The sequence below is a fragment of the Myotis lucifugus genome, unplaced genomic scaffold, assembly GCF_000147115.1.
Source record: "Myotis lucifugus unplaced genomic scaffold, Myoluc2.0 scaffold_183, whole genome shotgun sequence".
In the NCBI taxonomy this organism is placed as follows: Eukaryota; Metazoa; Chordata; class Mammalia; order Chiroptera; family Vespertilionidae; genus Myotis; species Myotis lucifugus.
The window spans coordinates 1288629-1302190 of NW_005871231.1; the positions used below are offsets into that span (position 1 = coordinate 1288629).

General features: G+C 41.7%; 1 pseudogene; it reads left to right on the forward strand.

Annotated features, from left to right (window-relative positions):
- Nucleotides 1-6749: 6749 nt before the first annotated feature.
- Nucleotides 6750-13562, forward strand: part of LOC102421101 — a 67513-nt pseudogene continuing 60700 nt past the window's right edge.

Here is a 13562-nt window from a genome sequence, read left to right on the forward strand (position 1 = left end):
CCTCCACCTCCTCTTGGTAATTGCCCCTTTCCAAAAGCCAAATCACTCTCATAGAAGCCACCAGGTATTCCATGACTCTATCTATATGTATAATTATGTACTATAATTATGTACTATAACCCCAGACAAGTGTGGGCACCTGACTGAAATCAGGACAAGAAGCTTCCCAGGACTTTTGGTCTTGGGACCAGGAACATCAAGATTAGTTTCTCTGCTGGACAAATGATGTAAGATGTAAGTTTCAGGGGCCATCCGTACTATGTGGCCCACTTTGGAAGAGAGCCAATCTACATGTAGAGTCCCCTATGTCAAATTGCCTAATTGCCATCACCTGTTAGATATTTCAAAACTACTACAACTCAATATATCCAAAGTCAGACTCATACCCTTTGCCCCATACCTGGTCATTTGCCTGTGTTCCCTGTTACAGAGGAATAATACTCTAACCCACTTAATTATGCAAGCCAGAAACTTAAGATCTATCTTAGTCCTCTCCCTCTCCATCACCCCTCATATTTCACTACTGCCTGCCCCTAATATAATCACTCCCAAATAATTCTTCTCTCTGTCCACACTTCTCCATATATATCACCATGAAGGCCAAGCTACAAAAGTTCCTAAATGACCTACCTGTAGCCTCAGTTTCTCTCCTATAATCCATTCTTCAGGGAGTGGCCAACTTTAACTATTCCACTTTCATGGAGAAAACCCTCCAATCTTTCCTCATAATTCTTTGAATAAAGTAAACATCCTACAATGCTCTGGGCTTTGTCTCATGTCATCATCTTCATCACACTCAAGAGAACCATCCCCCCTTAGTCACAACAGAAACTTTGCTAACATACTCATTCCTACCTCTCAGCTTAGTCACCTCTACGTCAGAGGAATGGCTCTCACCTCCACGACCAGGTCAAATTGCTCATCATCTGCTCTTATAGCATCGTGTGTCTTTCAGAGAAGCAGAGCAATCTGAACTCTGCTTAGGGAACCTGCTGCCCTTGCAGTGTTCCATTTACTTGTGTGATCTTCTCCTCCACTAACCTCCATACGGTCAAGACCTGATGGGTAGGGGCCAGGTTTGTTTCCTCTCTCCGCTATGTCCCCAGAGCCTATCATAGTGACCCACACGATGCATTCCAAAAGATCTGTTGTATCAATGAATCCAAAATTTCATGATGTGGCCCTTAATTTATTCTGTGTAATTTGTTCTGATGACAGTAGGAAATTATAACTATTGAAGAAAGATTGAAAACGAAAACAGAATTTCTTCAAACAAGCCATTCTGTAAAGAGACATCGCTAGTAAGCTTTTAAAAATCTATGCAATTCTCCAGCTCTAAATATGTGCTCCAATTCCTGCTAAATCACAAGCTATTCTACTGAACACCAACATCAGGGAATCTTACAGAAATCTTTACTCCTCTGAATGCTACTCAACAGCCATTTGTGGAGAATCCAGCACCCAGAACTCAGGATGAATAGCCTTGTCCTTCATCATCAGTATGCTCATAATCAGTAGTGGTCCAGGTGACCACTCTACCAAGCTCTTCTCTCAGTACCTGCTCCCATTTCAGCTGTGTCACTCAGAAATAATTAAAAAGCACTGTTGACAGGAATTCTGCTGGTGGCAATTCACCCAGCACTGGGAGATTCTTTGTACAACAAAACAAATATTATCTAGGTAATTTTTCTAAGTTTTCCTTTAAAAAAATTAGGGTTCTTTAGTCATGGATGAGCTATGTGCTAAACCCATAAAAACTATTATTGAGATTCATAGACAAAATAAACAGTTCAAGTGACTTCTTACCTTTTACTATCAGATAAAGTGTCTATGACCCTAACACTACATCTGGCTCACAGCCATTATTAACTGCATCTTCACTGCACACATACCTGGATGGATGAGTAGGTGAATGTGTATAGATTTTATTCACGGCCACATCCACAGGAAGTGCACTGGCAGGAAGTGGGAGGAATTTGGCCACAGAGTGCTTGGTGTGGTGAGAAGAATAATGACCTGAAAGTCTGGACAATTTCAGTTTAGTTCTGGCTTTGCTACTGATGTGATGTGTTTGACCTCAGGAAAGCAACTTGTCCAGTCCTCAAGTTCCCCTTCTCAAAATAAATGAGTTAGACTTAGAACCCTTACTAGCTCTTACCTTCCAAGACTTCCAACTCTCTTTGATATCGGCTACATTCTGGTTATTTCATAATCAACATGTCACAATTCCTAACCTGGTTACCAGGTAGAAATATATATGTACCTTGCAAATTTTAGATTATCCAAAGATTATTCTAAACTAGTTTTGAAGTGGTTGGTCTTATTGATGCCATAAGAAACTTAAGGGGAAAAGCCAAAACCATGTCTTAGAAAATGCTCATAATTCCTAGACTCTTGCCACAATATTGCAAATGAAAGTGGCTGGGGCACTTCTCTGAGCTTCCCTTCAACCTCATAGGAAGTAGGAATTGGCTTGAAAACCATGGCAGAGATGGCTGCAGATATTCCCAAGAATAATAAGTGCTCTACCTGATAGAAGTGAATAGCTCCTTCCAGTTGGCTGCAAGCACTTCCTTTGCTAAATAGTTCAAAACCTAACGTGATACACAGATTGTAGATTTTGGGGGCAATTCGTGGAGCCTAGAGAATGTTGCCTTGGATAGTTGAAATGCACTAGTGAAAAAAAGTCCAGTCTCCTTCCTGCTAGAAAGGGGCACACCCGATGCTATTCCAAATGGCCTTATTTTTTAGGAAGTGGTCCTGTCATTCAGGTTGAAGGACAAGGTTGAGTGACTAATTATGTTTTCTTTTGCAAACTACTTCGCTAGCCATTATGCAAAAGTCTCAATGAGCTATTTCTAGAGCAGGTATGCCACATACAGTTTTGTCTATGAAAAATTTCAGTGAATAAATTTAGGACAAGAGCTTCAGCTCCAATGCCATCATCTCCAGGGGGCCTTCTTATTGGTGGAATTAATCTCTCATTTTTTAAGTGCTATCAGGATTCACTGACTGTTCTTATGTTTATACATTTAAATGAAAAATAATAGTTGAGGAGAGACAGGTCACTTGGATGTAGCGTGACAAATCTTTTTTCTTTATATCAAGGGAAAATGTGAATATTATCCCGCCACAGACGAAATAGAAGCAGTACTATGGATTCACAATTTGTAAGCCTGATTTCAGATACTATTGGTGATTACATGAATTGGCAGAATGCTCTGTAACTTTTGAAAACTCTAGAGCAGTGATGGCAAACCTATGACACGTGTCAGAGGTGACATGCAAATTCATTTTTTTGGTTGATTTTTCTTTGTTAAATGGCATCTAAATATATCAAATAAATATCAAAAATATAAGTCTTTGTTTTACTATGGTTGCAAATATCAAAAAATTTCTATATGTGACACGGCACCAGAGTTAAGTTAGGGTTTTTCAAAATGCTGACACACTGAGCTCAAAAGGTTCGCCATCACTGCTCTAGAGTATGGAGTGTTGTACTAGGTCTTTATATTAATGTGTTTACATTGCAGAGGAAGCAGAACAACATCTGCCTCCATTTTCATTTTCATCCTACCCCCTAGTGGTCCTGAAAATTATTTTTATTCTTTTTTACAAATAGCTTTGTTGAGACATTTTTTACATATCATAAAATATACCTCCCTTTATATAATTGTATAATTGTATAATTCAATGATTTCTAGTTAATTTACCAAGTGATTCAGCCATTACTGTAAATCCATTTTATAAAATTTCATTTTCTCCCCCAGTAAGATCCCCTGTGCTCAATTATAGTAAGCCCATTCCTGTCCCTAACCCCAGATAATCATTCATCTACTTCATGTCCCTATAAATTTTCCTTTTCTGAACACCTCATATGAATAAGATCATATAATGCATGGGCTCTTATGTCTGGCTTCTTCCACTTAGCACAGAAATTTTGAGGTCCATCCACAATGTAGCATGTATCAGTAGTTTGTTCTTTTTTAGTTCATTGCATGGATATATCAAAATTATCTATCTATTCCCCAGCTGCTGGGCATTAAGTTGTTTCTAGTTTGCAGGCTGTTATGAATAAAGTTGCTATGAACATTTGCACGCAGATCTGTATGTAGACATTTTTTGAGATGGATACCTAGGAGTGGAATTTTGGGTCTATTCAATATTTTCATTTAGTCCTCCCACATGAATTCATTCATTCATTCAATATCAGTAAACCATGCCCTATGAAAGGACATTAAATGAATGAAGGTCATTCTCTTGTGGGGAAATAAGACATGCACATGGAAAGATATACAGTGAGGTCCTAAGAGAGGGTGCCTCTCTGGAGGAAGGAGAGGTCGGGTTCAGTGGCAAAACAGGAAGATTTCCTAGAGGAGGCAACACTGTGCAGACATTGGAGAAGGAGGAGGATCCATTAGCTGGACCTTCTTAGTGCAGCTCACTCTGGTCAACCCCCAGTGCTGTGCTGATTCACACACAGTGAGCAGGCCAGTCATACTGAGTGGAGGTCAGGACTTATGGGCACCAGGGACTTGGTGTCTCTCTAAGTGCGTATCTAAAGTTTCTGGGTCATGGTTTTCTCATTTGAAAGCAGAATCATTTCTTTCCTCTTGATCCATTGCTTCACTTACTGACCTGCCATGGGGCTTGGGAAAGAAGCCCTTGAGATACTGGATATAAGGGGGGCTTCAAAAGAGTATATGCTTTTTTCTCCAAATCTATATACAGTGTTTTGTAAACATGCATTGATATAAGAAATATCTTACAGGAAGGGGTGCTCCACGTGTAAGCTTATATCTGTGAACTAGGCTACATTTTAGAATACCTAAACAGGTCCCATAGGAATTTGTACAGGTGTAGGTCCCAATCTCTCATTATCAGGCATGTTCATCTAACCACACTAGCCTCTCTTTTCTTTAATATGTCAAGCCTTTGAGTTTACTCTTCTCTCTGACCCTACAATCCATAAATTTAGCTCCTTTTTTATTTTTCATAATTTACCTCTAAAGCCACCTCCTGATGGAGATATTGATTGATTATTCTGTGTAACTGTAAAATCAGTCATATTAGATTATGATTCACCACCCTAACAAGTGATTTTTAACTTAGTACTTCTGTAAAGACCCTACCTTCAAATAAAGGCACATTCTAATGTCCTGGGGGTTACACATTAACATATGAATATGAGAGAGATACAATTTAAGCCATAACAAACAATACTATTCAACTTGCTACCAAATGGGGTTGTTCTAAAAGGAAATTGTTCTTGGAGGACCACAAATGGAGATTATAGTACAGTGATGGCGAACCTATGACACGCGTGTCAGAGGTGACACGCGAACTCATTATTTTGGTTGATTTTTCTTTGTTAAATGGCATTTAAATATATAAAATATAAGTCTTTGTTTTACTATGGTTGCAAATATCAAAAACTTTCTATATGTGACACGGCACCAGAGTTAAGTTAGGGTTTTTCAAAATGCTGACACGCCGAGCTCAAAAGGTTTGCCATCACTGTTATAGTACATGACTCTAAGCAAAAGCAGAGGATTATGTTAAAGGTCTTGCCATTGGAGGACATGCTCATGCATTTGACAGACTTAGACAGTTCTTCCATGAGGCATGTCACCATCTCAACACGCAGGCATTCCCCCAGTCAGCCAGGCCAGTCATATCAAACCGTTCAATGAGGCACTCAGTAAGGACACAGATCCCCCCACACACACCAGGTCACTCTCTTGTACTGTGTAAAGTCAAGATCATAGCTCAGCCAATGTTGCTCAGTGGTTGAGCATCAACCCATGAAGCAAAAGGTCACTGGTTCAATTCCCAGTCAGGGCACATGCTTGGGGTTGCTGGCCTGATCCCCAGTAGGGGGCATTCAGGAGGTAGCCAGTCAATGTTTCTCTCTCATCATTGATGTTTGTATGTCTCTCTTCCTTTCCCTTCCTCTCTCTCTCTAAAATCAAAAACATATTTTTTAAAAATCAAGAATGCATTCAAATGCTAATCAAAGAGGATAAAGGCAAAACTAATAATTTAAATAAAAATCAAACTAAGCTGTTTCTCAACAGCTCGGGTCTCCTTGTAAAAGAATTTGTCTTTTCTGATCAGTGGATGAAATACAGTTAAAAGGAGATGAGGACTTCAATTTTTGATAAACAACAAAACCTCTGAAGCTTAAATGATTACCTGCTCATAAGTGTTCATGCGCAATATTTGACATATTCCAGAAAAAATTTCATTTTAATGCTACATCCTGTGAAACAGGCAGAACAAGGACTATTTTAAAGTTGAAGGAACTAATAGGGAGATCAAGAGACTTGGCCAAGGTGCGCAGAGCACTTAAGCAGCAACGTACAGGTTGAGCTGTGGACTCTAGTCATCTGGCTCCAGGCCCAGCTCCCTCTCCTATAGATTCTTCTTCTATGGCCCAAAAAGTGTGACATGGGGGGACTTAGGGGAAAGGGCAGGTGCACTTTGTTTCAGTAACAGTCTTTGTCACATCGAATATGTCTGGGCAAAGTCTCTTCCTGGATCCCCCAGTGGATGAGATAGATAACCATCTGAGGCTCACACATGTTACTACAACTCTTGGAATTTGAACATTAAACTTGACTTCCTTTGCAACTTTCTAGGTTCATTACATTTTTAAGGGTGTGTGTGTGTGTGTGTGTGTGTGTGTGTGTGTGTGTTTATGCGCATGCGTGTGTATGCTTTAAATATCAACTAATAGAAAAATGATCATGGGTAAAACAGGTCAGATAGAAGCCAAGGACAAGGTGAAGGCAATAAACCCAAAGATGATGGCAGTTACCAACCTCTCAGGTAAGAATGCTATCCTAGGTTTTAAACTTAGACCTCTTTGGCCCAGGAAGATATAGAACATGTGAAAAATCCATATGGAAAATGTGGAGGCATTTTGCAGAAAATTAGGATCTGGGCTCAAGAGAGATGAAAATTTCTTCAGTGGCTCTTGCCAACGCACCTCATCCAGGACATGTGGAAACAGACCAAAGCGGCCTGTCAGGCTGCCTCTGCCAGGAAACGTACTTTTTTAAAAAATATGTTTGTCATTTATCTTGGTAATTACAATCCAAGACTGTAGTGCATTATGAACATTAGAAACCTAAAGCGTTGGAGAGAAATAAAGACTATGTTTCTTTTTAAAAGGTATGTAATTTAAGAGGAGAGCGTCTTAAGGTCCAACTTTCTGTGACATCAAAGGAGGTCAGCATGGAAATGTAGAATCCATTCCCAGCTCGTCCTAGGTGGAAGCTGGGCAGCTGCAGCTTGGCCTCCATTGCTTATTTCTTTTCTTCTTCTTAGGTTACAGTTTTCTAGAATACCTGTCAGGTAAGAGCTGCATAGCACAGGTATGGTTTGCAGGAAAGAGAAAGGATTCCAAGTCACCATCCCCCAACATTTCATCAAGGAAGGCAATTTCATTTTTCTGAATCTCAGTGTCCCCAGTCAAGTAATCTAATTAGTGGAAAACCACAATGTACTAGAGCACAGGTCCTGGGATGTAATAGAAGTAAGACAATTCAGGTGATTCTGCAAATGGAAGACGAGGCCACCACCTGCAGTGCAGAGCATTAGCATCAGACCCCAAACCTCAGGACTGACAAAGGCCATGCTGGGCGTGTCCCAGCCTCATGCACCTCAGTCCACCGTGGCCCTAGAAACACACCCTTCTCTCTCTTTTTGGGAAACAAGGCTCTTATTGTTCCAGGATGGAGGCTCACCCAGACTTCATTATCTCAGTTCAGACTCGTACAGCAAATATCTATGCCAACAAAAATTTATACATATAAATATACACGTTTATATCTATGATCTGGAATTTTACTATTGATCAAATAAAATGTTCAAATATGAAGAACCTGTCCGGATCCAGATTTAACAAAAAGCAGAACATAGGGTGGTTTCTGGAGACCCAGGAATGGAGTCTGGATGGCTTACAGGCAAAATCATTAATGGGAAGAACTCCTAGTATTTTCTGTCTTGGTGTCTCTTCCCCCAAGACTCAAATAACAGGGAGCTAAGACATGTAAACCTGTAAGTACTGTAAGACCAGTGTTTACAGGTTGAAAATAATGAAACAAATAATGATGAGAAAGCCTGACAAGTGCCAGGCCATACTCTTCATGCTACAAACCTGAAAGGACAGGTGACCCTTTAGAAGAAGTGCCCCCACAGTCTCGCTAGATGGCACACATTCTGCTAATGGGAAGATGATACTTAAAATCCCCGGGTAAGATCCACAGGAAAGAGTGGTGTGAGGGGCTACGAAGGTGAAGATACTTAACTCTTTCTTGGGCCTAGGGGCATGGGTCTCAGGTACAAATGTCTCTCTGTACCTCAGTTTCCACAGGAGTAAAATAGGGGAAATGGGGGGGTCAACAGTGGTTCCCAGGGGTGGTGTTGTTATAAAAACACATAAAGGGTCTCCCTCCATGTAAACACTTTGCACACTTTAGGCAGGACTATGACATTATTATTAGCAAAGATAAATAACTCCTATTCATCTCTCCAGAATCAGCCCAGGAGTGCTATCATCCACAATGCCTTTCCCTAAACAACCCTAGCAGGAACAACAAGCCACCTTCTACCGTCCTGCATTGTTCTACACCTGCTACAGGCCAGCACTTGCCTGACTCTGCTGAAATCACCATCCTTGTGTTGGGCTCACCCCATTGTTCTAACCCCTAGAGACAGAAACTGCATGTTATTCATCCTTGTATCCTAAGATTGGGGTTCGGGCCTAATACGAAGTGGTTGTCTTGTTATTGAGTAAAGGCATCCTCAACACATACTTGTTCAAAAATAGATATTTGGTTGAAATGGTAATGAATTCAATTGGATTCCACTGAGAAAACTGGAGTGATCCAGAAACCCTGGGAGTATGCCCCTCCATTCTAGAAGGCCACAGAATACCACAGCTCAGGCTGTGGGTTCTCGCCAGCACCACTGTCCCCACAACTCCACTGCAGCCCTACCCAAAGCCATATTAAAGGTAGGCTGCAAATTAATTTAGAAATACTCAGTTTCACACACTTTGTTTTATTTGTATTTGATTTGTTTTGACCATGAGATTTCTCAGCCCGATGGTTTGCAGAAGTTCCCAAAGACATCTGGCCTGGATGCCATTTTGTTGGGAAACTAGCCCTTAAGGACATGCCCTCTCCTGCAGGGCCACACACCTGGGAGTATGAGCAAGTCAGCAAGACAAAGGCTCCACCACACACAGAGTACTGAGATCCTATACAGACTTCCTGCCCTAAGAAACCGGGTCCAAGAAGGAACCAGGGCTGCGAGCTAATGCCTCCACGAGGCAGAGTGGGCTAAGAATCATTAACAGTAATACAAGCAACCCTGTCTGACCTGGGGGGAGGAAAGCATGCTAATTCATTACAGAGGAACACAAAGAGTTTCTGTTGGAAGGAAGACAGGGCAAAGGAGCTAATATTTTTTGGCAGTTCTTTGATTATTAGCAACAGAAATAAATTATGTTTAACTTGAGAAAAAAATTACTGGAAATGCTGAGAGTAGTGCACCAAATGGAAGGGAAAACTTAAAAAACAGATTTCACAAAAAGCAGGACCTACGGTTGATTCTGGAGACCCAGGAATGGAGTCCTGGGGCTTAAAGGCACAGTCATTAAGGGGAAGAACTCCAAATATTTTCTGTCTCAGTGTCCCTTCCCCCAAGACTCAAATTCCAGGGAGAGAAGCTCTAAATGATTGTTCTCCTGTTGGCCACATAGACACCTCTTGGCCATGAGAGGCAGGTCACCAGAATGGACAGTCTCCTCATGGAGATATCCAAACTCCAATTGAAGCTATTATCAATAGAAGGGGGATGGATGTTGGGCAGTGGTCATGGCAGCTGACTGTTACATATGTCCTCCTCTCAGCAACCCTGTGAAGTATGATGACTCCCATTTGACAGATTAAAGGCAGAGAATAGTGAGGTTCATTTGATGGAAGAGAAGAGCGAGGCTCAGCAAGTTCAAGCAAGCAGCCCCAGGGATTTGAACTTGCCTGAGTTTAGAGCCCAAATGCCTCACTATTACGATTTTCCCCTGGCGGCAAAATCTAAGCTCTTTCCACTACAGGCAAATTGAGCTGGGCCTTGAAAGGTCCCCTGGATTCCAAATAGCAGAGACATGAAGGAGAAGAGAGTGGGAACTGACCAAGCCATTTGCCACGGGATGTGTGGGATATTTGCAGCACTCGCTGCAAGGAGAGAAGCCGTAGCCTTTGTAAATGTTACAGCAAGGGAAAAACATGCTTGGAGTTTCCTCTGAGACTCACAAACATTCTACTAAAGGGAAAGCATCCAAAACAACATTTGTTTAAATTAAAAATAACAATAAAAAGAAAAAACTTGACATCTATTCCTGGCCAAAAGGTCAAGCACTAAATAACATTTCAATTTGGCTTTGATAAAAAAAAAATGGATGTTGTTTTGGATGGCTATATTTAAGCAATTTTTGCAAGCCTCGGAGGGAACTAAAAATGCTTTAATTGCTTCCTCGTTTTTACGGACTCCATTCTATGGGACTTCGGCCGCATCTGTCACCAAATTGCCAGCATTACAAAAACATTGTATATTTCATACATGGAAGAACCCCAAATACCTGAAAATGCCTCCAAATGTTTGAAGAGCCAACTGAGCATTTTTTAAAATGTATTTAAGTTTCAGTTATGCCTGGGTATCTGGAATTTATCCTAAGGGTTATTTTATTATTATTTAAAACATAGCATTTTCTATTGAAATCCTCCCTCATCAACCTACTCATGAGGAAGGTAGCTGTGCATCTTCTAAAACACAAGGATAGATTATTCCCTTGACAGTTTAAAATACACAATCTTACACAAGCACTTAAAAGCCAGAAGGTGCCAAGCCAGCATGATTCAGTGGTTGAGTGTCAACCTATAAACATAGTTCAATACCCAGCTAGGGCAGATGCAGGCTTGATCCCGTGTAGGGTCTGCAGGAGGCAGCCAATCAATGATTCTCTCTCATCATTGGTCTCTCTCTCTCTCTCTCTCTCTTTCTTTCTCTCTCTTTCTCTTTATTTCTCTCTCTTTCTCTCTGAGATGGATAAAAACATATTTTAAAAAACAGACAGAGGGTAAGGTGGATGGGAATTAATATTTAGGAGTCACTTTGCATGCGCCAGGACAGTCACTAAGGCCTTTCTTCTTTTAGTGAAATGAAATTCACTAAGCCCTAATGTCCACACTGGGAGAGCAGTGTCAGGACCCATTTCATCTACTAACATTGGCCACTAGAGGTGGGGATACTGGAACTGAGAAGCAATTTGCTCAAAGCCACATAATTAAGTGATGGAACTGGGTTTTAACCCCAAGGAGGTAAGACACTAATGTTCTTGCCCTTTCAAAACAGAATATGCATTTTCTCAAGAGCTGTTACTATGGGTCTCCACCCCTTTTTCACCCCCCAATAAACTGTAAGAAGACCACAAACACAGAAGCGATCAATGCTTGCCTCCCGGTTGGAGTCCCAGAGTAGTTCCAGCATTGCATTGGTCTCTCCGTGCCTATCATAGCCTGTCAATGCCATGGTTTATTCATCACCCCGAGTCACATCTGTCCTGAGAACATCACAAGGCACTAGCTTCCGGGCACATGGTGATCCTGAAAGTCTGGAATTTTATTCCTAGTTCTTCCTCCCCATGAACCCCAGAGGTGTCACTGAGTTTTGCCAATTTCACTTGCAAACCTCTCCAAACTGTAAGCCACCAAGCCTTTGCAGTCCCACCCCTTCCCTGGCTCACTCCTGCCCCAGTAGAGGGCACTTTTCCCTTCACCTCCCTGCCTCCCCCACCGGGTTCTGAGAGCCTCTAGGGCAGGACCCAGCCTGCTTCCCTCTGTATGCCCCAGGCCTACCACAGAGCCTGACCTCGGGCATCGCATCAGCTCAGCAAATGTTGGCCAATCAAAAACTAAATCAAGAAGCTGATTTGACTCAGTGATCCCACTTCTAGGAATATATCCCAAGAAACTGGAAACACCAATCAGAAAGGATATATGTACCCCTATGTTCATAGTGGCAAAATTCACCATAGCTAAGATTTGGAAACAGCCTAAGTGCCCATCAGCAGATAAGTGGATTAAAAAACTGGTACATCTACACAATGGAATACTATACTGTGGTAAAAAATAAGGAATTTTTACCATTTGCAATAGCATGGGTAGAACTGGAGAGCATTATGCTAAGTCAAATAAGCCAGTCAGAGAAAGATAAGTATCACATGATCTCACTCATTTGTAGAATATAATGAACAACATAAACTGATGAACAAAAACAGATCCAGATCCAGAGAAGCATCGATCAGACCATCAAACCTCAGAGGGAAGGTAGAGGAGGGTGCGGGTAAGGGGGAGAGATCAACCAAAGGACTTGTATGCATGCATATAAGCCTAACCAATGGACACAGATACCAGGGGAGGTGAGGGCATGAGTGGGGGGTGGAGGGGCAATGGGTGGATAAGGACACATATTAATACCTTAATCAATAAAGAAATTTTAAAAAAAGAAGCAAGCACACTGCATAGGATGATAGATGGGTAAACCCTCAGAGCAGCTGCAGAGCAATCCAGTGCAATCCTAAGAGAATATTATTGCTCTGGCCTTTGAACTTCTTTTTTACGTATGTGCCTTTTTGGTTTCTGGCTGTTCTCCTTGCTCCAGACACATATGTTTATTTCCCTCGAGTTCACCTTTCCCTGCGTCCCTGCTATTTTGGCTCTCTCTTTGTACCCAGAGTGCATCCAAACTAGAATTGGACATGTATACTATGTACGGACCCTCATGGCCTGGCCCTGCTTTCCTCTATAAACAATTCTACCCAATGATCCCTAAAGTCAGGAAAAATATGCTTACCAGTAGTTTTCCTTAGAATATCCCTTTTTCCTTTGTGTGGGCAATGCCTCCAGGCTTCTCACCAGCCAGTTCACAGGCACCTCCACCATGAACACTTTTCTGAGCTACTACCCACTCCCCCCCACCATGTTGGTTTTCTCTATGAGGACACTTAGTTTAGATGGTGTATCACCTGGTCCATTCTGATAAAGGGAAGCCTTGCAAGAGGGCACGAGGGGTAATCATCTACACTAATAAAAGAGAAACATGGTAATTAGCGTATGACCGCTACCCTTTTCATTGGCTAATCAGTGAGTATATGCAAATTAACTGTCAGCCAAGATGGCGGCCGGCAGCCAGGCAGCTGGAAGCGAACATGAGGCTTGCTTGCTGCAGTGAAGGAGGACTCCAACGTTCCCCACCTGCGCTGCTGGCCTCTGAGCTGGCAGTTTGAAACTTTGTAACAAATATAGAAGCTAAACAAAACCATGGGATCTCAGAGCTGAAGTTATACATTGTTTTGATTATAGAACGGCAAACAAACCAGATACGAAGCCTCAGAGCTAGAGCCAGAGCTAAAGCTGGCCCAGAATAAAATAAAAAAGAGAAAAAAAGAGCGGTTGGGAGCTTCAGTCAACAACTGCAGCCTGAAAGCAGCCTCA